Source organism: Dermacentor albipictus, chromosome 1, assembly GCF_038994185.2.
Source record: "Dermacentor albipictus isolate Rhodes 1998 colony chromosome 1, USDA_Dalb.pri_finalv2, whole genome shotgun sequence".
In the NCBI taxonomy this organism is placed as follows: Eukaryota; Metazoa; Arthropoda; class Arachnida; order Ixodida; family Ixodidae; genus Dermacentor; species Dermacentor albipictus.
This window is the reverse complement of record NC_091821.1, coordinates 410,291,891-410,318,760: the sequence shown is the minus strand read 5'-3', so window position 1 is coordinate 410,318,760 and position 26,870 is coordinate 410,291,891. Positions and strand designations below refer to the sequence as shown.

The 26,870-nt window shown below is 44.4% G+C and overlaps 1 long non-coding RNA gene across 4 annotated transcripts in view; it reads left to right on the top strand.

Moving 5' to 3' along the window:
* LOC135918179 (uncharacterized) overlaps nucleotides 1-26,870 on the top strand; it is a 421,347-nt gene that overhangs the window by 207,548 nt on the left and 186,929 nt on the right. Inside the window, exon 5 of one of the 4 annotated variants that reach the window (XR_011513356.1) lies at nucleotides 7,519-7,812. The exons of the other annotated variants lie outside the window; for them this stretch is intronic. This is a non-coding gene — a long non-coding RNA (uncharacterized lncRNA). Of the gene's footprint in view, nucleotides 1-7,518; nucleotides 7,813-26,870 lie in introns of those variants that run through there. 4 annotated transcript variants of the gene reach the window in all.

Here is a 26,870-nt window from a genome sequence, read left to right as displayed (position 1 = left end):
ATGATTTGCACGCCTCAAGTGCACCAAAAGTGAAGCCTTCGTAGATACCACGCTTTATGACTGGGACCTTGGGAGAAAGGTGAAGAGAAATAATAGTGTATTTAACTGACGAATCGCAGCCTCTTCGGGGAAGCTGATATGAAAAAGGTAGATAGAGGCTAAGAGTGGCTTATTCTGGAAGCTTTAAATGTAAAGTACCATAGGGAGTTAGGTGTGTCTTTAATGTTATACCGTGGCTTATTCAAATTGTATAGCCATGTCACCACCTTAGGTCGTTCCTTTTCCGGGCATGTTTTCAGCACTTCCAGTTCGCACACGAAGACAAGCACACTTGATGTTGCCCCCCTAGCGTGTTCATACTGGTTGCCTTACGGAGGTCGTTTCGTGCAGCTGAGGTCATTGCGCGTTGCAGCCTCTACTGCCATAAAGTGAGGATTTCTTCTTTTCTGGCGTCTCCTGCTGTGACCTTAGTTAGTATGACTTGAGGACCGCGGGGCAGTCCATTGGGATGAGGGCCGTAAGGATTAGGGATTGCAGTCAGGAGGTCATCTCAGCGACGCTTTCAGAGGTAGCGCAAGGCCACGCCAAAGTCTTGCCGTGAAATGTGCAGGGGTGCGCCCGTGGCGTGGCAATTGTGGCTTAGTCATGCTCCCTAAGTAACTTTAAGTATGCTTCACCAGTAAGGTGTGGAGTTGGGGAGATCATCTAAAGCGTAGATCAGGCAGTCTGAGATTTTCTAGAGAAGCATAATGGGCTCAATGGAAAGCAAATGCAGTAAATGAGGGCACATGCTGATGTAGTGTGATGAAATTACCATATTTGCAGGCATAGGATGTAGTCGACTGACTGAAAATAATCATGATTGAACATCCACGGTAAATGTATTCATTGAGTGAACGTAAAATAGGCAGGCGGCACTGTCAACGAAGATAACAACTAGCCAGAGCCGTCAGAACGTGCTGCCCTAGTCTGTGAGAGAAACGGCTGTGCCAGGTTGCCACGGAACGTTATTGCGTGGCAAGTAAGAAAGCTATTCCGGAAAAAAATATGTAAAACGAATAAAATGGAACAGATAGCAACGCAAATTTTTAGAAAAAAAACTTAGTTGACACGAGAAAGCGCGGTAAGAGTGCTGCATATTTAAGCAGAGCTGATGTCTACATGATACAGCTCCAGAATACTGGTCCAGAATACCGCCAGATGACCACAGATCACAGATGACCCACAGATTCGACAGTAACAAGTAGATTACAACACTGCTCTTGCCAGTGTGCTCTTTCTTCTGTCTGAAGCGAACTGTGCAGGAAACTTGGAAATACAAACCAGACCTTTCGAGGGCTGAAAGCGAGGTTGCTTTCTTTGCTCATAGCACTTTCTGTTGCTTTGCAGAACAAAAACAAAAGAGAAAACAAGAAAAGAAGAACACAAGACCGCGCACCCAGCCTTCACGGAAACCGTGCCACTCACCAGCTTGATGTTGGTCGTCCGCCACCGGTCAACAGGGAACAATCAAACAGAGAGAAACAGTCGGTCCGACTCAGTCGAAGCTTCTTACGAAGCCATAACTATTACTTGGTTACGGCCGTAAAGTCGGTGTGAACACATCCACAGACAGCATGAGTGAAATACACAAAAAGGCAATAACAAATCATAGGAAACCAAGGGAGGTGTTCTGTATGTGTCCACTTAGTGGATTGTCCATTTCGGCCACTGCTGATTGGCTGTTGCTGAAACAACGAGAAGGAAACTGGTGGTGGGCGCCTGCTTCCTTCTCACTGGTACCCCCCAGCAGCCAATAAGCACTCCAGTAGCAGCCGAAACTGACATGTACACTACTTTATGAGAAACCCACTTGGGTTTTCTTTGTTGCTTCGCGTTGGGGTGGGGTGAATGACAACTTTGCTTTTATGAACTTTCCTCCACATTGCGGCCTTCCGCCGACCCGATCTTGCTTTAAATGTACCTTAATAATAAATGGTGTGATGTTTTACAGTACGGTACTCTAGACTTGTTCGTGAAAGCATTTGCGAGAATGTTGTATGCTTGTTTGCTATTGACTTACACAACTTCTTTTATGGATGAAATAAGTAGACGAGACCAGCATGATCTGCATGCCTGAGTGCCTATGACTTCCTGCTGCTGAGCACAGGGCAGCGGCTTCAACATTACATAGCGGCCATTTCATTTCGATTGAGAAGAAAAGATACAGGCGCTCCCAGCTAGACGTACCCGTTGAATAAACGTGAATTTCAAAAATGAATTGAAAGCCCACCAGACTGGGCAGCGCTAAACACCAGCGTTTGCTCCAAAGTCGTGGGAGAGCTTTGTGAGGCGGCCTTGACGTACTCTACATGAAGTTTATAGCGAAGAGAGGAGCTTCGAAGAATGATGCTGCGTGGACGCATGACGGTACTTTAAAGCAGACATCGACGTGCATGCATTCTGGCCATCGCTAGTAAGAAGTTATGCCTGTCATAGCCTGTCTGATTTATTTACGACGTGGGAGCTTCTGGAGCGGTAACTTAAGAGCCAGCTTCTTGAGTGCCCCTTCAAGAACTGATATCCTGGAATCAAATCTCCCTTGTAGTATTTATTGCATTAGAAAATTTTCTTTTGTATGCGATACCCTCTCAAAATTTTATAGAGCTAAATCAATCTCCTACAGCAAAGAACTACTGCGTGCAATATAGGTCCTGAATTCAACGCAGTAAGCGAGACATAAGTTTTGAGCATCAAGAGAGAGAGAGAGTCTTCAAAGGGAATGACAGGCAAATCTTTATTTTCTTTTTGGGCTCCCCACGGCACGCAAATGTGTTATTTAATAGCGTTGATACCGAATAAAAAGCCAGCGGCGCTTAAATATCCCTACATGCATGATTGTGAAAGCATTGCAACGTCTTTCCGATGAAGACTAGTGTTACGAAACGTAATGGTATTGTTTTCAGGTTGTCTTACATAATTTTTAGTAGCACGTGCCTCGTCCTTGTTCTCGTAGTTGCGTGGACGTGCAAAGGAGCCGGGCACATCTACTGACTCAGAAGTAAAAATCGAAGATTCGTCCATCGGAGCGCATGACAGAACTCACCGAAATCACCGCACCGACTGGCCGCGCCGTGACGCGCTGCGCTATGCAAAGTGTTTCACTTAACTTGAGCCAAACCTTTCAAATATGCAAATGCCATGTCACTGGACAGAACCAAAGTGATGTTGTTTGCCGTCGCGTGGAGATATTCAGATTACTCTTTGAACTCCGCCTAATTGCACAATTATTCCTAATTATTTATTAACTTCCCAATTATTTTAAATAAATTAAAGACTTTCAATGAGAAAATTGTGCAGCAACATGAGAAACTCCCGATGCAGCTTTCTGATTCTCAATACGTGCTACATAAAGTATTTTTACGATCGTCAAAGAAGTCCGTGAATACATGAAAAGTGCCTCGAGCAGCCAGTCGCGCGCCAACTTTGCGTGCGTGCTGTGGCGGCTTAGGGTGGCGTTCCGACAAGGAAACTACCAGGCCTATATGGACTGCAATGTCAGGTTGTAGGAATGAAGGAAAAGTGGTTTATTGGCTTAGTTACATGGCTCCAGTTACGGAAGCCCTCTCTATGCAGCAACAAGTTAAACGTCCGACTTCGTATCAGCGCCCTCGGTACCACGGCTCCAGAAGTATCCGCTTTTAATACCGTCGTCTTCCCTAGGTGAGTCGACAAGGGAACTGTCCAGCAGCAAATCACAATCGTCGAATCCGTTGCGATACCACGCCCCTACTCGCAACACTCAGCAGTAACCACGCCTCTGAAGCCCGATGGTATGAAAATTGCGGCAGTGGTAGCAACCTGCGAATCCCAAGTCGCTTTCGTTGTTCGGTAGCATTGGATGCCCCCCCTCCCTCTTAGTTCAGGCTGTCATGTAATGGTGGGGTGGTGGCCTTTTATGGTGTTTAGACGTAACAGTGGCATTTGCATATTTTTACGGTTTGGCTCAAGTCACGTTAAACGCCCTCTATATACACTGGCCACCGGCGCTCTCTGCCTCTGTGGCCACGTGGGCTTTTATAGCATCTCCGTCGAAGGTTTGTCCATCGGATCGCACAACAGAACTCGCCGAAATCACAGCACCGACTGGCACTGGGACAGTGCCGTTAGCGCCTTCGCACAGGTTGGGGCAGCGTGGCAACGCTGGCATGACGAGTAGCTTGGAACCAGCTGTCGAAGACGACGACGACGAGCGCGCGATTAGTGGCACTAGCGCGTCCCTGTGACCAAGTGACTTGTTGTACCATCTACGGATTTTTCTCTTCATGAGCCGTATAAAGCTTTCGCATTAAAAACTGTAGTCGCTCTCAGTTGCCGTGCTCATGGCTATGCATAAATAATGTATTTTCTCCTATCTTTCTCCCCTTTTGCAATCCCGCAGTGTGGAGTAGCCAATCACACAGTTACTCAGGCTAAACTCTCCGCCTTTCTTATCTTATTTCCTCTTTTTCTCTCACAATACATTGAATGAGGAGTCAGTCAGGAGACAATAAGCTAGGATAAGCTTTTCTTTATTACCGGTATTCTTGTAATATCAATCTTAGTCACGGCAGAAATACCCCCCTCCATTCAAGAAAAGGAAAAGTGCAATATTGCCGGAGTATATCAATATTATTGCCACCATTTCCAGTCATCTGTACCTAAGCCTTGCACATTCCGAGCCACTCTGCGTGCCCTAGCAGATGCCACGAGTGAATAACAATAGGGCCTCATCCTGGAGTTAACACAGCCAGTTCCAGATCCTCGTTGCATCGACAGCGCGCGATTCCTAGGCGCCCGTAACCGAGAGAACGGCGTAACCGAGCGAACGAGCCCAGAGAAAGATGTAAGCGAACGTGGTGCGCAACGGGGTAAGAAAGACGCATCGAAGAAAGCGAAGAGATGGGTGCAGCAGAACCATGAGGCGGAAAGTGGAGTAGGGTATGGCTAGAATGTGAGAAGAAACTGGTAGTGCGGCGACCATGGCTACAAGATGGCGCCAGTGTAGCGTGCGTCGTCTGCCAGGTCTTTAAGTCACGGCTGCTGTGAATCGTGCCCACGTGTCAGCTACATGCTGGCTCTCGCAATCTCCAGACTAGCGTAGCAGTCGTGCCGCACTTCGCTCCATTAGCAACCCGCCGCAGGGGACATATTGTCCGCGCCAGCCAATATATCGCGAAATAAAAACACGCACAGAGCTGCGCTCAAAATTGGCATTAGGGAATGTCGTAATCGTGGGTAAATTTTTTGCCATTAGGCCACTCGTCCGTCTTTTCCAATGACTTGCTCGCCGTAAGAAATGCGATATAAAACTGCGTCATCTTGAAAGTGGACACCGTGGAAGGTAGAGTTACATGAAAAAAAAAAAAAGAGGCGACGCAATGTCCTTGAAAAGTTAACCACCAGAATAAGCAGAAATAGCCCCTAGGATTTGTGAGCAGCTTAATCCAATTCGAGAAGCTCAGAGTCAACAAACGAGGGTTCTGAGAAATGTAAAGCAATATCGCGTAACCCCGAGTTTCAGGCCGTCGTCTCCAGTACAATGAAACCAGGCAGTGAATCGAAACGGTATCAAGGCCTGAGAAAGGTGATCTTTTGGATAAAACAAAGGCAGAAGGTACAAAAAGCAAATGGGAAAGATAGGTGGTGCGAATGATATAAGATCGCAAAGGTCGAGACAAGTATCAAAACTAGAGCAAGAAAAAAAAGGAACTCAGGGATAACGCGGACGGGGAGCTTGCAGGACAAAGATAGCGTCGGCGGATAGATTGGTTGCTCCCATTTTGTTCTGCCTGGCACACACACGAGTTCACTTTCCAACCCTAAGCACATTCCAAATATATTTCTGCCTCTTTACACTCATCGAGCTTACGGTTGAAATATTCTATGTGCTCTACACATTGTTTCATTCGGCTCCTTGGTCTATTTCATCCGATGTCTCGCTTTCCTTTCCTCGCACTTTTTTGTGACTGTTTTTCGCGCTGTCTGTAAACTTATGTACATTTGCTGCTCTCTACCTCGTGTATCCCTAACCTTCGGGACTATAGGCAGCGGGCCAGATATAACCGGCCCGAGAGTGTAGTACAGACACGCGAATAGATTTTGCATACAGGAAAACAGGCGCCTGATGCTATATATACGGGAATCGAACAGTGGGAAACGAATCCTGTGCAGAGTGTCTTCCTTCTAACTGGTAATCGATACGCGTGAAGGAAGCAGGCTGAAAATGATTGATGATGCCCTTAGCAACTATCCGGGTGCTTTGCTCAGTGTTTTGCTGAAAAAAAAAGCAGTTTTTCCTTTGTTTTTTTTTCATCATTCTTGCGCCGGCCATTTCTGCTGTGTCATTCGTCAAAGTGTTGGCTTTGTTTGTGGCAATTACATGTTTATTTTGTACTATGGGATTCTTATTAATGAATAGTAGTACTTATTTTCAATTATGTTTTATTGAGCTTTGACGAGACGCAGTGATGAGGTCGTGCACAGCTCAAGAACGTTAGCGCATTCGGCTAAATTGCGTAGCGGATGAGCCTTATTCTGATGTGACAGCTATGCGGGGTCTTCTGTTATTATTATTATTATTATTATTATTATTATTATTATTATTATTATTATTATTATTATTATTATTATTATTATTATTATTATTATTATTATTGTTGTTGTTGTTGTTGTTATTATTATTATTATTAGTGTTGTTGTTGTTGTTGTGATCACCATCATCTGTGTTGAAGATGAGGTTAGCGCTACTTGACGGTGCCAGATACCTCGTTTCTCTCAATTTACGAGTATAGACCAAACAATGCAATATTGTCTAACAAAGAATAGGAAAATGTATTCAGTGACCACAGGCCCAAAAGTGACATACACGCATGCAACGTTAAACTACAAAAAAAAACGATGTGGATGAACTGATCATAAAAAATGCATGTTCATGTGGAAGTTCAAATGGCATCTTTCGTTAGTGCCGCATAACAAATACAGCACTCATCAACATGCACGCACAAGTGACGGGAACACGGTAACCAAGAAGTTCGTAGAAAGGTGAACATGTAGAAATGTAAAAAAGAAAAAGTCGCATTACAAATACAGCGTTTTCACATAATCAAACTTACAATAACAAACTTTAGTCTCGTTTAGACATTCCTGATTTCTTGAGAAACTGTACAGCTCTGCATACTGCGTGCGCCATACAGTGTTGCAATTTTCTTGTTTGCCGTTAAGTGAAACTTTCGCTTATTAATGTTGGCTTCTTACCCAAAGCATCTGTCTACACCAAACGCCTTATTGCGGTCAGTATTATAATTTTGGCAGTGTAATAGACGGTGTCCTATGTCTTCGTCAGCTGCTTCACCTGAACACACCTGCTCCCAGAACTATCAGCTTTTCTTTTTTTTTTCGGTCTTGTACAAGATGCATTTACTTTTGACTGTGCCAATCCAAAGTCTAGAATTACTTGACCATGTCTTCTGTCGTGTCTTTCTTTTTCATGACTTCAAGAAACGATAATTTCTCTGCAAGCATGCCAACTAATCAACGCAACGTCCTTATTGTCGTCCTTGCGGGCCTCCGGGACTGTGACCAGTGCCAATCGGTGCCTGATACTCTGTAACACGTGCTTTGCCAACATCCTAAATACGTGCCCCCACAGAAGACGCTGGCTTCTACGAATGCACACATTCGAGAGCAAAAGCATTGTCGAAAAGAACTATTTTAGCATCAGCGTTTCAACACATGCGCGCAGCTACGAAAACAGATACAAGCTCTGTAAGGAACTACTTGAAGAGCTCCGGACCAGACTCGAGACTTCAAGAAAACCATTGCTTTACGTGTTTATTGTATATGTGCAGTCCTTCTTACAGTCGTCACCGTAATTTTTAATCAGTCCCCCTTGGCCTCTTTCCTCTTTCCCCTATGCAGAGTAGCACGCCAGAGCATACTAGCTCAGGCCGACCTCTCTGCTTTCCCTATAACCATTTATCCTCTACATATACCACGTTCGCGTCGTGAATGCTTAATCTTGTCGAATAAATGAACCACGAAATCTAAAATCATATTTATTATCCATCGAGGAATATAGCATGACATTCCCATGTTAACATTAACTGCGTGCTTTGTGTACGAGCAAGAAAATGTCATTTGCAAAGATTTATTCGTAACAAATTATAACACGTAAAATTTATGTTTATGTCAATAAACACATTTCCGCCATCTAAATGCACAGTGAATACACTGTGATTTTTTTTCATGAGGGTCAGTAGCCTCAATTTGCAGAAAACAGATGCCCTGCATAACGCCACAAGACTATAATGATACCCTTGTGTCAATTCTGCTGCCTCACAAAAAAGGTGGGAACGTCTCGTTTTATTTGCCATTTTATGTGCATGATTTGTCGTCTTAAGTGCGTTTCGGCGAATACATTTGCTTGCCTTATAGGTGGAAACACCGCCTTTCCGAAAACAGCAAAGCTACGGTGTTTGTCCTCTATCTCCTTTGCCAATATTTGCTTTATTTTTAGAGAAAATAAGGAAGAGAAGGCGCGGTTTATCTGTTGGATAGAAAAGGTGACAGAGATTTGGCGCGTTGTTTTCCCTGAACAGGAAAAAAACGAACGTGAAGAGAGAGAGAGAGAGAGAGAGAGTATTTATTTGTAGTAAAATGGGGTGGCTTCCTCACAGGGTGGAGCCCTTAGTTCAGGGCCCCAATGGCTAGCGCCACTTTGCGTGCCCGCCAGATCAGCCGTTGGTGCTATTGTGGGTCTAAGCTGGTCAGCGCAGTCTCCCAGGAGGAAGGCGAAGTTGAAGGAATCGGGGAGTAACCCGAAGGGTGTGGGCACTCCCAGGTGCAATGATATACTGGGGGCTTTGCTCCACAGTAGGGACAGTATGAAGGATATTGTGCAGGGTGGAAGAGGTGAAGATAAAAGAGGTACCGAAATTAATTTGGAGCTGTCCCCACGCAACGGCCTCTTCTCGGTTAAGGGAATTATGTAGTGGTGGGTAGTGTCTCCTGCTATCTCTGTAATGTTGTAGAGTTTGAGTGCAGTTCAGTGGCTCTGTCGGTGCGTCGTCTGGGTTAGACAGCTCTTCCAATGGCACCCGGTTAGCGAGCTCTCGGGCTACCGCATTAGCGCGTTCGTTACCATGAAGAGAGGCGTGTCCAGGTGTCCAGACGACACGCACCCTGTGTAACTCTGTTGGGTGTAATGATGTAAGGATGCGGTGAGTGTAGATTGTCACTTTCCCTTGTGCCAAAGTCTTGCAGGTGGTCTGTGAAACAGTGACAATTGTGATGGGTCCATGCAGTGCCGGTAAGCGTGTACGATGGCTAGCGCGATAGCAGCCTGTTCTGCCGTGCTACTGTCCAGAGTGTTGAGCGAGGCCGAAGCTCTCAGATTGTCTGTACTATCAAGTACGACTAGATATAGGGCATGTCTCAGTAGGTAACGGGCCACGTCGGTGTATAGGACCGGTGTGTTGAATGTGTCACCACCGAAGAATCAAGCTAGGGCTTGTGCACTTGCCTTTCTTAGGCCTTTATGACGGTCAGGGTGCACATTCCGGGGAATCGGGGCCACGTGAAATTTGTTGCGAATGCTAAGCGAAGAAGTGTGCGCACTTCCTGTTGTTGTTCTCTTGGTGTTTGGCATCCTAGCCGGCATATGATGAGGCACCCTTTCATTGTTCGTTGGAGACGTTGCAAACGGTTGTTAAGATGACCTTCGACTAGTTCGCAGGTGGTGCTCTGCACCCCGCATCGTAGTAGGAGCTGCGTGGACGCATGTTGGGTTAGCCCCAGCACTGCATTTAGTGTTCTACGAAGGAGGGTGTCCATCTGGTGCATCTCGGTCTGAGTCATGTTATGATAGGGGAGGTGGTAGATTAATCTGGTAATTATGAGGGCTTGCAAGATTCGGAGCACATCTTTTTATTGGAGTCCTTGTCAGTGGTTTGTAAAGCGCTTTATTATGTGCGTTACTTGGGTGATCTGCTGACGGAGTATGGGTAGGGAAGGTGTGGCCTTCGCGTTGTGTTGTATGTGAAAGCCTAGCACACGTAGTCTGTCTACCCTTCGAATAATGTTTCCTTCGAGGTGCAATGTGATGTCGGGTGGACTATAGGCCTTATTGCGTTTTTTTTTTAAATACAAGCAGGAGCTCCGACTTCTCAGCGGCACAGGTGAGTCCTTCAGCTGTTGCATACTCTTGTACTATATTTAGTGCTTCCTTGGAGTTCACCTAGCACAGAAATGGGAAGCGGCAGCGGAATTTACACCGTCATGGCAAAAGTGCAAGCTCAACGTAAGACAGGCCCCACTGCTGCCACTCAACTGAATAACGGAAAGGAAAACGATGAATCAAAGAATTGCATTACGACAAGATAAATAGGCAGATAATGGGATCTAATAAAGAAAGAAGAAAGAACGATGAATGAACAAAGTGAGAAGGATGTTAAAATCAGCAACGAAAAGAAAAGTTTCAACGAAGCAGTGTTTGAGGATGAACAGGAGGGAAAAACTTGGAAGGTATTCGGCACTCCTCATGTAAATTATGATAGTGGGTACTTCACATTAGTGCACTTGACGGGCAAATTCTTTAAGCTTCTTATCCTTTTTCTATTTTCTTCTGGAATTTTTTTTATTGAACCATTTATTTTCAGGCTGCATCGGTATGCTTACTCTTTTTTCCCTCCGAACATTCTTTTCTTCCGCCTCGTATGCGTAACCAGATATTGTTAATGATCCTAACTATTGAGGAGGCAGATACCTCGCACCGAGAACTAATGGTGAGTCGGAGTTTTCCGGGAGTAGTGCGCACAAAAAAACTGCAAATTCTGGAAATAAAATATATGCAGATTCCACATCCTGTGAAAATCTGTGCAAGCGTAACTTACTGTGTTGTTTGCGTTCATTGACGCTATTTGGTGGGAATGTTGACGGCATACGACAGTCATGATGTGATGTTAAATGTTACCTGGCCTGCCCTATATGTGTTTGCCCACGAAGTGCACGGAACGCAGGGAGACCCGTGTCATGCATTCGCTCATTCCTTTACTGAACGGAGCCTAAATGAGCAATGCTTTTCGACGCTGCATTTACTTTATCCCATGTCATGTCAGGTGAACTGCCATGAGCGCAGACGTATAAGCTTTATCACTCGCTGCCACACTGCGTTGGTGTGCGATCTGGTTGTACAAATTCCCTGCTTCCTCTCTCTCTATACTCCCGCTCAAACATTGTCCCCCACGGACTGTCGCTACTGTTGCCCGTGAGCCCGCAGGCAGGCGTGGCAGCACCTGCAATGCTTTTGCAGAGGGGGGGGGGGGGGGGAGATGTCACGCTTAATTAAGGCGTACAGATGGCATTGTTGCGTGCCTAAGGGCACGTCAGAGGGTATTGCAACCCCGCTCTACCGAAACGTCGTTGACGTCGCCTATCTCGTCTCCCACACTCCTGCCGTCAGCCGTGCAAGGCAGCAGCAGCAGCAGCACTGGAAAAGTCTAAGGAAGAGACACAGAAAGCTCCGATTTAAAAACGAAGACAACATAGGAGGGAAGAGTGTGTCAAAAAAAGAAAGGCTTCGAAAGTGGGGCGGTGGCAAGGATGGAAAACTCCCATGTCGTTATGGTAGCAATTGCGACAATGACGTACATAGTTTTTTTTTTTACAACGTACCGTAGGGTTCCACTGAAGAACAAGCATGTGGTGGGTCACTGTTAGTCCAGCCAATCAAGCTTCTTGCTTCAAATTTTTTCGTTTCGTATCTTTCTTCCAGTCATTCGGCTTTCGTTAGTGGACTCTTTCCCCGGGTTGTTTCGTGTGACTTGCTCTTTGCTTCTGACCTGATCCTTCCTGATCTTTTTTGTCCAAAGGTTACTTACTTCCTCTCCCTTCCTGATTCGCAATAGCATTTTCACTACTTCTCTTTCTGCTGTTATTTGTGATCTTTCTTTCTTTATTTTAAATGAGACGAGCGATTCAGGGCTTCAGTGCCACCGTGCTTTCTTCAATGTCTTGTAAAATGTGCAGTTTAAATGCAGTAGCTTTCATGATGTAGCATATTAACTCCGATCGTACGGCGAAATGACGCCATTACGAATACTGAATTGTGTTCGAAGCTCTCGTTTGTAAGTGTATTTTGTCGTAAGTTGTGTCGCTTGAGAAAATATTAGCGACTAGCGATCGCAGTTCGCGCGCCTCATTGAGTGCCTGGTAAGATCGGCAACTTTTCAGCTGGGGGTTATTTTTGTCAGCTCTTCGTGCTCAGAGAATTAGTATTTTCTTTTTTTTTCAGAGTTTCTGCTTGAAAATTATTTCATGGCTTAAGAACGATTCAGAAAAAATTAGAAGGATAAGGTTGTTTGTTTTTCTCAATATGAATAATCTCTACCCTTCGTAGCCGTCAACATTTCTGGCTTTATAGATCTTGTTATTTTACTGTGCTTTAAGTAACAACCATGCATCAAAGGGAATATAAATACACACAGAAAGACGTTCTGTGATTGCTGTGTGCTTCAGCCTTAACACTCGATACGCCACGCACAAACCCTGTAATCTCGCACAACGTGCCAACAGTGAAGTAAAAAGAAGTTATAATCTTAAAGTACAGAGCTCCGTTACCAAAAGATGTTGTGGGTTTCGTTTTCGGAGCACGCAATTGTGGATTTCTCCATCGAGTGCGACATTCCGAGGGCAGAAACTATTCAAATATTAAAGGCACCGTTTACAAGCATCATATAGTAACACATACATGGAAAAGTCCACAGAGAAGTCAGTAATTAAAGTACATGTTTGTAGACTGAGTAAACCTTAAAGCACTTCATGTTATCAAGATTGATATCGAGTGCGCAAGTTCGGCATCTCCTCTACCCCATGTGTTGCTATAGGAAGCCTCTTTTCGCTGTTTACTTCAATATATCCTCTCGCCTTTTGTTCTGATAGGTGCCATACGACGCCCACCAAGAAATGCGCCTCGTTAACTCCTCCAATACACTCGGTCAGGTTACCTTCTTTTTATTTTTCTTGCCTGTAGCATTTCTTGCCTAGGTCATTATTTCGCGTTCCCACGCGAAGCACTTTTATATTTTTAAGAGAGCTCGCCTCTCATCTCGCGTGCTCTGCCATCGATACCTGACCATGGAAGTCCAGAAGGCTTTGCCGCTTAAGCTGTGGTCGTTACGACGATGGTGGGCGCAGCCGTCGTTGTGCGCGGGAAATAAGTAGAGCGCGCTTTCGCAGGAGCGAAGCGACGCAGCGGCGAAAGCCTTCTTATCTGCCGTACCGTGCGCAGGTTGCACAGTACTCGGCCTGTTTACTTAAAAGCAGTTTGAGCAACAAAAACAACAACGTACACCACGCGTTGCCCGAAACACAACCGTCATTCATTCTTGCTTACTTAAGTATGGCCTGAATTGTATAAATCTCTCATAATTTGATCCATTCAAATAGTACGCAGAAGGGTGGGACTGTTGTAAGCCTCATGCTGATCTACCCGTGTTTCCTCATCAGATTATAGTCTTCCTCTCTTTCTCTCATTTATGTATTATCTATGGTTTGACGTAAAATTTCTGCGGAAACCATCAAGGCGGTGAGAAGTAGTTAAAACTGCCGATGTAGCTTTGTGTTGCTCAAAACGTGGAACATAAAGTGTTTTTCCGAGCGGGCTTCTTTCACGCTCCGAAAAACACATTTATGTTGCAGGTATGGAGCAACATAAAGCTGTACCGGGAGTTTGTCACGTTGTTCTACAATTTTCCCATTTACACTTTTCATCTAATTATAATATTTCATAAGTTTATTAATTATAATTCGGAATAATTATCTAATGATGACGAATGCAAAAAATAATCTGAGTATTTACAAGCGACGGCAAACAACCTTACCTTGTTTCTGTCCAGCTGCGTGGCATTTGAAGATTTTTCAAGTTTGGCTGAAATTAAGCGAAAAACCCTGTATACACGATGCAGGCAGCCGCTTGTGCCACGAAGTGCATTGTGCCTCACGTCATCGTGCTAGCGGCTGGCATATCTCCTTCCAGAAAAGCGCGCGGCCTTCTGTTGGAATTTTCGCTTGTGCTCGAGGCATATATCAATGGGCCTGGTCGATTAGCCTGTCCAGCTAGGACAGTCCGCCAACCATTGGCAGCTTCCGGTCTGACTAACCCTGACAGAAGGGCACGTCACAGTCACGTGATCTCCGCCGACTGATGTAGATTTAGTCCAAAGCACCGTGACCGGAAGTCACTCTTCTGCCAGGCGTCGTATGCTCACTGCTAACTCCATTACCCAGTGAATTTATTAAGATGGCTTCCGAGTTGGCGCAGCCTCGGGGGTCGCGCCGCCGAAAGAACAGTAAGGCTCGCACAGTGGAATAGATTGCTGAGCGCATAGAACGTGTTCTTAAAGAGCCATTTACGTTGCGCTCTCGCTTTTGTCAACACGTGTACGAAGCTACGGAGAGCGTAGGCTATGTGCTGTCATATATCACGCTAAAAAACGCATCACGCGTTATTGTTGTACTACTGAGAGTACGTAGCTCTGTGAGTACTTTCTTTGGTTAGGCGCAGCAAATATATTTTGCTGGGGCGAGCTGTTTATTAGCAAACGTAAATGATTTGGCTATTGTGAGCACGGTTTCTTCCCTTGACTGTCTCGGCAGAATAATGTGGCGCACGTGTTTGTTTACTCATGAAGACTTGGAAGCTGCGCAAAGAAAAGGGGGAGGGTGTTCATTCATGGAAATACTTTCTATGTGTAGGAAGGCAGGAAGTCAACTTTATTCAGGTCCTGCAGGCCATGAGAGTTTTGGGCTCTTATGGAGTGGGCGTCTCCCACGACGGAACCGAGAGGTTGAGTTTCCTGGTGGCATCGTGGACCAACTGGACGGCCCAGAGTTGGGGAGCGAGTTCTTCGCTCCGGATTGCTTTTTCAAACTTGCGCTTGTCCGGTTCGGAGTTTATGTGAGCTTGCGAGCACGGCCAGAGTAAATGATATACGTTAAGGGATGTATTGCAATCAGTGCAATAAGACTTGTCGTAGAGCTCAGGCATGTAATGGTGTAGTCTGTTTTGCGTGGGGTATGTGTCTGTTTGTAGCATTCTGAGTGTAACCACTTGAGCTCGAGTGAGCGTGCGGTGTGGCGTGCTATACTGTCTACGTTGTAGGCAGTAGTGTTTAGTGATTTCATTGTATGTAGTGGAGGAGTCCTTACTCTCCTAGTGGTCGGGTGAAGCCACGCGGTCTGTAAGCGCGTGCGCAGCCTCGTGTGCCGCCTCGCTAAGGTTGGGGATGTCGCCGATCTTTGATCCTAAGTGTGCCGGGAACCATTATATGACGTGTTTCTTAATCTCTTTCTTTGTAACAATTCTGAGAGCCTGTGCGCAGACCATGCCCTTTTGGAAATCTCTGATATGTGTAACTTTCATCCTTGCATACGGCTTGTTTACAAGCGAAGCACACGTTCCACTGGGATGTTTATGATTAAGAGCCAGCGGGACCAGTTTGTTATAAAGGCGTAGGACAAGCTTCACTGCATACAGAGATGCTAGAGTCATGAAGAAACAACAAGAATACTCGACATGCTTCGTGTTGATCGCGCACCTTTTCCCGTGACGCTCGCGCTATTCAGGCGAATATATCATGCGCCTTACACTCGGTCAGCGTGGTACTGCGTTGATTAAATTGTAAAGCTGCGCAGGCTCGACACACGGCAGTCTATTGGGTACACGCAACTACACGCATACGCTCTTCGAGCAGCGCAAACATATCCGAGTTGTTGAATTAGTAGGTGTTGCATAGTGCTATCCACCAGCAAAGGCATCGCCTTTCGCGTACACAGTCAAAACCTTGACTTCATCGCAGCCCTTTCAGGCCGCGCAAGTGTCTTTAGAAAGCCAAATACAGAATCGGACCATTGCAATAGAAGTTGCTCACAAAGCGGCGTGATCTCTACAAGCCGCGACAGTGTTTTTGCCTTAGGTAAACTAGTCTTGGACGACATATAGGCTCAAATAAAGCTCTCGCGGGTATATGAACACGGTATAGATTACGTGTACAAGGTGTCCCAGCTAACTTTAGGCAGAGATTAAAGATGTGCGAATGCCACGTAGCTGGACAGAACCGAAGTAATCTTGTTTGCTGTCGCTTGGAGATATACAAATTATTTTGTTTTTTTTTTCATTCTGCCTAATTACATAATTAGTCTTAAGTAATTAATCAACTTCTAAAATATTATGATTCGTTAAAAGATGCCAATGAGAAAATTATAGAGCACCATGAAAATCTCCCAATACAGCTTTCTGTCGCTCAATACGTGCTACATAGAAGTGTTGTTCAGAGCGTGGAAGAAGCCTGCGAATACATGCAAAGTGCCTCAAGCGGCCAGTCGCCGCATTGTGTCCTTTGCGAACAACACAATATCAGGTGTGTTGGGTATTAGGACGAGATCAGTGATATAGATCAGACAGGAAAGATGATGATGATGATGAAAAACTTTATCCCTTTTTAAAGGGAAGAGGGCAGCGGAATAGATGGTGTGGGGAAGAACTACTCGAAGTAGGCCTCCTCTATTCTCTCAGCCCACTCCAGGTTGGCCTCCTGAAGGTTGGGCCTCGAGCTGCGCAAGGCAGCCTCCAACTGCTCCTCACTAGATATTAATTGCTCAAGGAAAGGGGGAAGGGGGTTCTTAGGGCACCCCCACATGATGTGGTTTAAGTCTGCTTTGGGAGAGACGCAAAATTTATAAGAGGGAGAAAGGCAAATGGAGGGATGAATGTGGTGGAGGAGGTAAGGGAAGGCAAAAGTGCGAGTCTACAGCTGTCGCCACAGAACTTCACACCTGCTCGGGGATTTGCCCATGAATGGCGGAAAGGTTAAACGGACTAATCGGTAGTGTGTGCAGATGTCGTGGTAGGTAATAAGGGCATCCCGCACTGTAAATGGTGCCTCCTCCGAGGCGAGGTCCGGCACATCTGATGACTGAGCCCGTACTGTAAATCCTCGGGCACTGGCATGAGCCGCCTCGCTTCCGGCAAGGCCCACATGCGCGGGAGTCCAGATTAATGAGACAGTTTGATGGAAAGGATGGGCCAAGAGGAGGGTAAAGGCTGGCTTGGAGACCCTGCCAATGCCGAAGTTGTGTGTGGCTTCTTTGAAGTCGCTAACGATAACTGATGAATTTAGGATTGTGAGGGCCAGTGCTATGGCCGCTTGCTCCGCCTCCTCCGAGGAAGAGCCAGGAATGGAGGCGGCCGCAGCGACCTGGTCATGATAGTTAATGACTGATATTGCATAATGATTTCTGTTCCCATATTCGGCGCCATCAACATAGAGCACCACTTTTGAGGCGGATAATTGTTTTTGGAGAGCCTTTGCTCGCTGCGTCCTGCGCTCTTTGTGATGCACAGGGTGCATGTTTTAGGTAGTGGGGGAAGGCAGAGGTTATCGTGTATGTGATGTGTAATGGTGTATTTAGTCTTAATGATGGGTGCCGGAGTGATAGAATGTCTGCGGTGTTAGAACGTCTGCTATATTGGGATGTGAGGTGGGCTTCTGTGAGTTCAGTAATTGTGTTGAAGGTGCCAGTAAGCATTAGCCTTTTAGGGGAGGTACGTATGGGGTCCCTCAGAGTGAATATATATATTTTGTGTAAAAGGGTGTCAATCTCATCTGATTCTGATTTAAGGAAATGGTGTTGCGAATGTAATCTTACTGATAACGAAGGCCTGGATCAAGCGAAGAAGTTGGCCTCCTTTAGTCCTCCATGTTTATTGTAGACGCCCTAGAAGGCGCAGGGTGTGATCGATTGTGGTGTTGAGTGCATGTAGCGAATATGTGCTGAGCCGGTTGCTTTTAATGTGTAAACTGAGCACGCGGAGCCTGTCCACTCTAGTAACAGGAATGTGGTTTGGGATGACCTGTATACTATACATGCGTTTTTCGGCCCCCCGGTGGGATGGCAGAACAAGCAGTTCGGATTCTTGAGGGGAGCATGTGAGATTCATAGCCCAGGCATGAGCTACGACGGCGTCTGCTGCGGCCTGTAGAGTGTCTTGAATATCTCCATCGGAGCCGCCATTCGTCCAAAGAATGGTGTCATCGGCGTAGAGTGAAAACTTGAGATCAGGAATAGATCGCAATGCTTGCACCATCGGCCTCATAGAAAGATTAAAAAGACGAGGGGACAGCACTGAGCCTTGGGGCGTGCCGTAGCTACCTGAAGCGTACGAAAGGGATTGCTCTGTGCCTATGTGTATGGTTGCGGTACGGTTGGCTAAGAAGGTACATATGTTGTCATATGTCTTTCCGCCAACCCTAATTAGATTAAGCTCTTAGAGCATGGCGGAATGTGAAACGTTAGTGAAGGCTCCGCGGAGGTCCAGACTGATAATTGCTTGCGTATCTAGACTGCTATTGGGTGTAAGGATGCCGTGTTTAATTCGAAGCATGGTATCTTGGCATGAGAGATATTTTCGAAAATCTACCATTTTTAATAGATAAAGATTGTTGTCTTCCATGTATTTACTATCGAAACGTTGGCCAGCCTGTCTGAGGCACTTCAACCCTGTTTTAAAAAAGTTTATACCACAGTGTGCCATTCCATCTGCCAGCCCCTTTCTTGTTTTTGGACTTCCATGTATTTACTGAGTCAGTTGAGGATGACGTGTTCGAGTGATTTAGCTAGACAAGAGGTTAGTGACGGGGAAGAGGGCCTAGTATTGATCCTTGTGTGACTTCATGTTTTAAGAGATCCATTTTCGATGCTGTGTATCCGAAGTTAATAAATTGCGTATAATTTTTAAGTAGCTTTCAATCAGATCGAGTGGAATGCCAGGAATGAAATGCGCCTGCAATTTCACTTGTATAATGTTATGTTTCATCGAATCAAATGCCTTTCCAAGTCGCGAAATAGGGTAACCATGTACTTTTTATTTGCGATGTTGCTAATAATCTTATATTTCATGCTTTAAAGAGCGTCTGCAGCCGATTTGCCTTTTTGAAAGCCTACTGGTGGTTTTTAATAAGCCCATTCATTTAAAAAGCTCTGGCGAACTTGATGTGCATAAAATGTTCAACAATTAAAAGAAGAAACAGAAAGCAGGAAGAACAGTGATGGGCCGATAGTTATTTAAAACATTTTGATCCCCTCCTTTATATTCCGCGCAGAGAGGTGCCATCCTCATTTCTTTTACCAGAAAACAGCAGAGCTCTACCATTCTGTTGCATGCATATGTGAAAGGAATGCAGAAAATATCTGAGCATGCTTTCACAGGCGTGACTGCAATATTCTCGTCTCCGCATGCACATACATATTCAAGACCTTTGATAATCGTCTCCATTTTATCTCGTTTAGAGGGTGACAGAAATATTGCAATGGTTTCGCTGCAACCTAATCTACTTTGTCAAATATTGCTTTGGCGGCCCTGTCATTGTCGATTTGAGCCTGCCATCGTTCTTGATATCTTTCATTTTGCCCTTAGTTCCCTGCTCTTTGAATCTGTTTTAATTAAGTCTTTTTAAGCTTGAAAATTCTTCCAAACACTGATAGCTTAGCCTCTTGGCTTTTCTTTCTTTTTTTCTCCCGACCTTATGTTAGAGCTCTGTGAGAACTAAAAAGGACGAAAAGAAAAGCACCCCGTACTTCCTTTCCCGCAATGGATTAGAATGAACCCGTTGGTGAAAGCGGATTACTTTTCACTTCCATATTTTTCTCCGAGGTGCTTTGATACCGGAAAAATCAGCGCCAGACGAAAAACGCGAGGCAGCACTAAGAGCTTGTTTGTTTCTCTCCATATTTCAGTGCGGTAAAATAAAGAAAAAAAAACATCCTCTATTTCACGCCGCCTCACTCAAGCATGCAGGGTCGCGAAGGTTTGTAGAACATAACTCATATGACAGTGAAGAGCTAGTGATAAAAAAAAAAGATAGGCCATGGTGCGTTGTACAAAATTTCCAAATTTCATACACTCTACCCGAATATCGCGAAGCCTAGTGTTTTCAACCTCTTTTAGTTTCTAATCAAAATGAGCGTGCAGGTTGTCTTTCTCAACATGTGAATTCGTTTTTTTTTTCATTCATGCACCAACAGAATAAATAAAAAACGCGTGCTCATCTGTTCTGGCTGATATCCTTCTTTAATATGCACTCTAACCTACCGAGTACATTCGGATAAATAAATTTGTTTATTTTGTTAATTGCTGAGGTCTATCATGACTGACTCTGTAAGAGGACTTTTCTGCAGATTCATTATCGCTCGCATAAATTTTACTTCGCGCGAAATTATTGGCGATACGAGCGATGCACCATGCTTCCTTTACCTCAATCGCCTTTTTTGTGCTTACTTGTATGAGAAAAATGACAAGTTAGGACACTGAAAAAATCCGGCTATCCCACAATCTTAGTTAAGAAAAACAACAAAAGGGAAAAAACGACTGTAATGAAATAAGTACATTCATGGGTCGTGTAGACATTACGAAGACATTACAGCAATATATATATATATATATATATATATATATATATATATATATATATATATATATATATGTATATATATATGTGTGTGTGTGTGTGTGTGTGTGTGTGTGTGTGTGTGTAACATACCGGATAACTGACCGTAGTCGGCTACGAATCACCACCAGTTGCACATCGCTCGTCCAAGAGGCTGGACGTGTATTGAAATAGCTTCTGGACAATATTTTGCTATGTGGCGAACGCAGTTGCAACTATATATCTGCGAACTCATAGAGCTACGCAGTAATGCTTACGCATTTCACTGAGATTTACTGCTAAATCGCCACGGAATTTTTATTTTTCTCAATTTTTCCATGAAACCATCATGCGTATCTTGCTATCTACTCTTGTACCTTTATTTTCTTATTTATTCAGATTTTCGCAGTTTTTTTTTATTGTCTACGCGACGCATGGATGTACACCAGTAGGGTATAGCATTTTAGTTTAAATAGACTTTTGAGTGTTTATTTGCATTGCATTACGGCGCACGCTTGCCGGAATACCGGACCCACTGCAATTCCCCACAGTTAAAGAATCGGCCGACCGGACGTCGACCTTGTCTTGCTCAGTTAGTGTTGACCCATGGTATATCCCCTCGATTTTGTCAGTATGAAGAATCTCCAAGCAACAAGGTCAATATTTATATATATATATATATATATATATATATATATATATATATATATATATATATATATATATATATATATATATATATATATATATATGTGTGTGTGCGTCTGTGTGTGTGTGTGTGTGTGTGTGTGTGTGTGTGTGTGTGTGTGTGTGTGTGTGTGTGTGTGTGTGTGTGTGTGTGTGTGTGTGTGTGTGTGTGTGTGTGTGTGTGGGATACTGCATCGCAGCTGGCAGAGCGGTTGCAGAAACGTTCACATCACGAAATGCAGACAATGCCGTGGGCTTCTCAAGCACTGTGCTGGACGGCTTGTATCTTTGAATGAGCCACAACACATCATCAGTATAAACAGGAGCTAGAAATAACTATATTGCTGCTACAATACACGCCCATTCAGCTACATCGCTCCGACCGTAGCATGCTGGCGTCACAAATCAATGATAAAGATGGCGATGGTACGCTTCTTTGCCTCAACTCGGACCACTGGCAAATTTTTGCGCGCATGTGACTTTCTTTCCGTCCACTCGTTTCGCCTTGACCACCACCGAAAGCTCCTCTTTACGCCGAACCATGCACACCCCCCTGCCTTGCAAGGGTTCAATGACACCAAGACATTCATCACCTCTCGGCGACAGGTGTGCACTTAGAGGCAGAAATGTACCTTATGGTCGAGGTAGAAAAAGAACCTGACAAGACAGCCGGCTCGTCTCAGCAATTGTAGTGGTGGTTTTCGACGGTTTCTCTGGACATACACTTTTGCAGGGCCGGGATGACGAGTTTCCTTTATTCAAGTTTATATATAAAGTAAATGTGATCATTAAGGTTTGGTTTGCTGCTTCCTTTGGTTGTTGAAATGTTTGTTTCTCCAGTGTAGTCGGTGAAGTAAACAAGGCACCTCGTTTATATCTGGTGACAAAAAACGCGAACGCTTTTGGGGAATGTGAACGCGAAGTTCAAAGTGTGTGTATGGTATTTGCGACAGAGTGCATATGAAAGCGCTCCGGAGCCTTATGAGTGTGTCTCGTACTTTAGGCGCAGAGTTTCGCTCGTTTCCCAGGCAAAAATACAGATGCCACTAAGACGAACTTTAGCTATCCTTGTGGCCATTGCTCTGGTAAAATAAAATGTTGGCGGAGGAATCACTGCCACTGTAAGAATTCTTTAACAACTGCTCGAAAACATTATTTGAGTCCAAGGTTTCAAACGGACAAGTCATATGGGGAGAACATTTTAAAGTATTTGATTTATTTAGAAAAAATACTCAAGTTCTTAATGCAATTGTACAAAAGAAGAAGCTTCACTTCAAATTAGGTTGCGATTATGCAAAGTCGCACAAGTCTCTAGCACGTTTCTGTGACCTTTACTGGAATTGGCTCACAAGTGAACATAAAGACTATTTCGTAGAGCAACGACTGCAAATAAGTAATACAGTCAAGTTTCTAGGTTCCGCGTACAAGAGTCGCTTGCCTCGTGACATGGGCGTTATTTTGCGTAGTCACACAAAAAAAGTTGTAGATCAGCCACCAGGAGTTGTTCATTAAGTTCAGGAAGAAGTTATGTCGAAAAGTTGTTGCCGTTATTATTATTATTATTATTATTATTATTATTATTATTATTATTATTATTATTATTATTATTATTATTATTATTATTATTATTATTATTATTATTATTATTATTATTAGAGGAGGTCCTAGCAGAAGTAAGGCCTCATCAGTTGTAAAAGCAACGCCTCTCCTCTTCCTCTCCACACCACCACCATACTCCTTTCTGTCAAATATGAGTTTTCACGTGTTTCTATTTTACTCTCTTTGAGATCCTGCTGCAGGTTCACCAAGTTTTCGCTACTCGCCTTCGCCCAATTTATCTCGTTTCAGCCGTCTCTCTCTCACAAGCCATAATATATTTCGGCCTGTTCAAAGAATCCGAGCAAAGTTTATGGCGAGAACCATGGCCCGGCGTCATATTCTGAGACTTGAAATGACACTTATCCCAGCGCATGCTTTCCAAAACCCAGTGCACGCATGAGAACAAAAAGGGGGCGTGAAAATAGACTTCATAAATGAAATGAAAAGCGAAAATTCAATTTTAACCGTGAAAAGAGAAAGATCTTCCTATGTGTCATTCCTTCGGGAAAAAAAACATTTAAACGCGACTAGAGTAAAAAAAGAAGACGGGAAACCAAATGAGCAACTAAACGCCCATTCAGAAAGAGAGTAATAAAAAAAAATAGTGAGAAAAAAAGGCAGGATCTGATCCGAAGTCAGCAACTCTTCTGAGTCGCGGTTTGCGCCAACAGTCATCGCTGCCGCCGACGCTCGGTCACCATTTCGTTCATGGAGGCATCGTCACGTTTCCATGCGGCTGATACTAGAGCCCTTCGCTCAGCGCACGCTGCAGGTGATAGATGGCTTCGAGGAGCCGCGCTCTTCCATACGCCCGAGTTAGGTCCAGGTCTTACGGCGAACGAAATAAAAAAAAATACATTAGACGAATGGATTGAATGCAGGGAATCACACGAGTAACGAAACCAGAGCTCTGACTATATCTTCGAGGCTCCGAGAATTAAAAAGAATCAAACGGGGAGCCGTGGCAGGAAGACAGAATGAGACAGAATATAGAGTAGTAATAATGGTAGGGAAACGGGAAGAAGGTGGCGAGTGGAAATATGAGAGCAGGTTGGATGTACAAGTGGAAACAAAGAAAAAAAAAGACATCTATCGCGTTAGTCAAAACCTTGTCTAGCTTGCTGTCGTTTCCATGCAGTCACCAACAAATCGCTGATACCATTAGTGAAGGTTACGGCGTCGGTCCTACCTTGGATTTGTCTTCGTGCTTTCATTAGAGCTGGTTTCTTACGTTAACCCGATCTGACCTTAACTTATACATCCCATAAGTTTATTGCTGCTCTTTGCTAAATATTTTGATACTTATTTCCTCATTCGCATGCCGTGAGCGTCGACCCTACTTTGTCGTCTCGTGAGCTGTGCTCAATGTTACAGGTAACCACGTTGATTGGTGCAGGGCGAGGCATTTGTTTGCTTAACAGGTGTCAGTCCTTTCTCCGCTGCAGATGTTGCTGCTTTCGCTGCATTACATAGTTGGATCGGTCTTATGTCATTTCTCGGCTCTACTCTTCACATTTCTCTAAGCGAAGAGAGGAACATTGTTTCTCAGTTCTTCGGGCGGTTGGGAAAGAACGCTTGTCCTTTCCTGCTTTTTTTTTTTCGTTTAGAATTTCCTCCTGTTCTGGTATCGCGCTTTATTCAATTAACGAAGAACCTACATGATCTGCCCGATATGTTTGTTTTAAAGCAAATGGCAACTAACTCAGAATAATAAAGATTGTATGTGAATTGAAGTTAGGTAGTGACGCCTAGATAGTTGGCAAAAACAATATTTATCTACCTTTTCATTTGTCTTAACTGCATATGTATATATATATATATATATATATATATATATATATATAGATATATATATATATATATATATATATATATATATATATATATATATATATAGATATATATATATATATATATATATATATATATATATATATATATATATATATATATATATATATATATATTGTAGCATTTGTGCCATTGTGGAATTAGTGGCAAGCCTCCTTAGCTTAATAAAGGGGAATCTTGCTTACATTCGCGAGATGATGCCAACTGGATGTCAGCCTTCACGGACTCTCTGATTACTCGACGTAGAAGGGGGTCGCTGCCGCCTTATCTGTACAATGGCAAGTTCAACCGGTGTGTGCGTGTTATGTAACCCGTGAGCTCGAAATTTCCGTGGCAAAATGAGCGTCAAGAAGAGACACGAAGGAAAGAGGGACGTGGACAGGCGCTGTTTTGCAGGTTCGCTCAGCAACCTAAAATTCTCGAGCTTCGCCAATAGAACGACGCCTGCTCATGCATGCTCTAAAAGTGTGGTCCCCGTCTCTGTCCAGTAGCGTCGTTGCGGTTCCCACGATCGATTGCATTTTCTTTTTGCCTTTTCTTTGTTCTCGTCCTACCCTTAGCGATCAGGTGAAGGCATAGCCGTATCCCGTTTATGTTTCAACTATATTTTACCTTCTTGGTGGCTTAAAAGGAGGAGAGCATATAAAAAAAGAAAACACTATATAGAGCGAGACACACAATAGCTCTCTGTACTTCAAACACCGGCTAAACACAACGGGAAGGTGATGATCGCAGTTCTAGCATTTTGGAAAGTTTTACTGGAGTCACTATCCGAACACCTGAAAGAATGCGTGTAGTCTTGTATGTACGTTTGGACGAGTTGAACGAAATCAACAGTTAGAACTCTAACCAAAAAGGGTAGGCAAACAAAAACGTTTTAAAGACATTTGAGCTTCCGAACCGAAGCCTTGCTACAGAAAATAATCTGCTTTGGTTCAACACTCTTTCTCCCGACCAGTCAAGATATCCTAAAACCATAGATTCTCCGTATGCATTAAAAAACGAAGAATGTAGTAAAGAAAAAGAACAGGCGCGGCGTCAGGAAGAAAAAGAAAACGCTAACACCAGATTTGAACATCAAGGTCCGTAGACACAAAGGTGGCACCCATGATGTTGAAATATCGACTAGCACGTTTAGGCAAAACAGAGAACCAACCCACGCGATAACTGTGTACTCCCTTCCAGTCTTTCCGCCGTGTCGTAGCACACACACGAACGCCACTCCGAACATACACGTACGCACGAGTGCAGGCGTGCTAGAACGTCGTCTGTAGGCACTAATTTCCCCTTGGGGGCTGTGACATTTACGACGTGCGGGTAATTAGTTGCGTAATGCTCCGCAGCGAATCGCAAATTGCTGGCGCGTGCTCGGGTGCCCCGGACAACTATCGCGGCTTAAAACACTCGACCCCAATTTTCGCAAAGTCTCTTGCAACGATTGCTAATCAACCTTCCTCTATGTATTTCTTTATTTTTTTTCTTATTATTCCCCCTCAACATGCAGGATTTGTTGTTGCAGTGCGCACACTTCCCTCCCTCATAAAATCTTGGTCGCAGTATAGGTACGGGCGTGCCGCACTCGAGTCCACGCAAACGATCATTAATTAGAGCGATTCTCCTGCCTGGTGTGAGTCTCTGATGAATCTGATTGCAGCGGCTAAAACGCTCTCCGCGAGTGGCAGGAGAGTGCTGCCGTTTGCACAGATCACCGGGTCATACTGCCGTATACAGCTTTACATTGCCTGCGCGAGTTTCTCTTCGGCTGCTTGTACTCGCTGTGGCAGCATTTTCTCGAGCAGGCGTGACCGCACAGGGGCCCAAACGTCTAAAATTCTGCTCCCAGTTACCGTTATTTGTTAGGTCTACATTGCAGAAAGCATACAGCTTTCGGGCCGCAACATATTTACTTTCCACCTTTTGTGTTTTGTTTCTTTAAAAGCAAATCTTGTTTTTTTTTTGAGAATCATCACTGACTTTCTTTACCGAGGGTGCTATAGTGCTGAACGCTGCTCCAGATGTCTTGCCGATAAGCTCGCGCATCAAAAATAATAGAATCGCGCGTCCAATGGTGTGAAGAAATGTACTGCTGCTTCCCAAGACAACAGCCCACGCATTAACCTTGAGGCTGCAATCGCACGCATACTTCGCGCCTGCCAACGACAGGTGTTCGCCCGTATGTCAAGTCGAGTGGTTCAGATTATTTGGAATTTGAATTCCGCTGAAGCCGTTCAA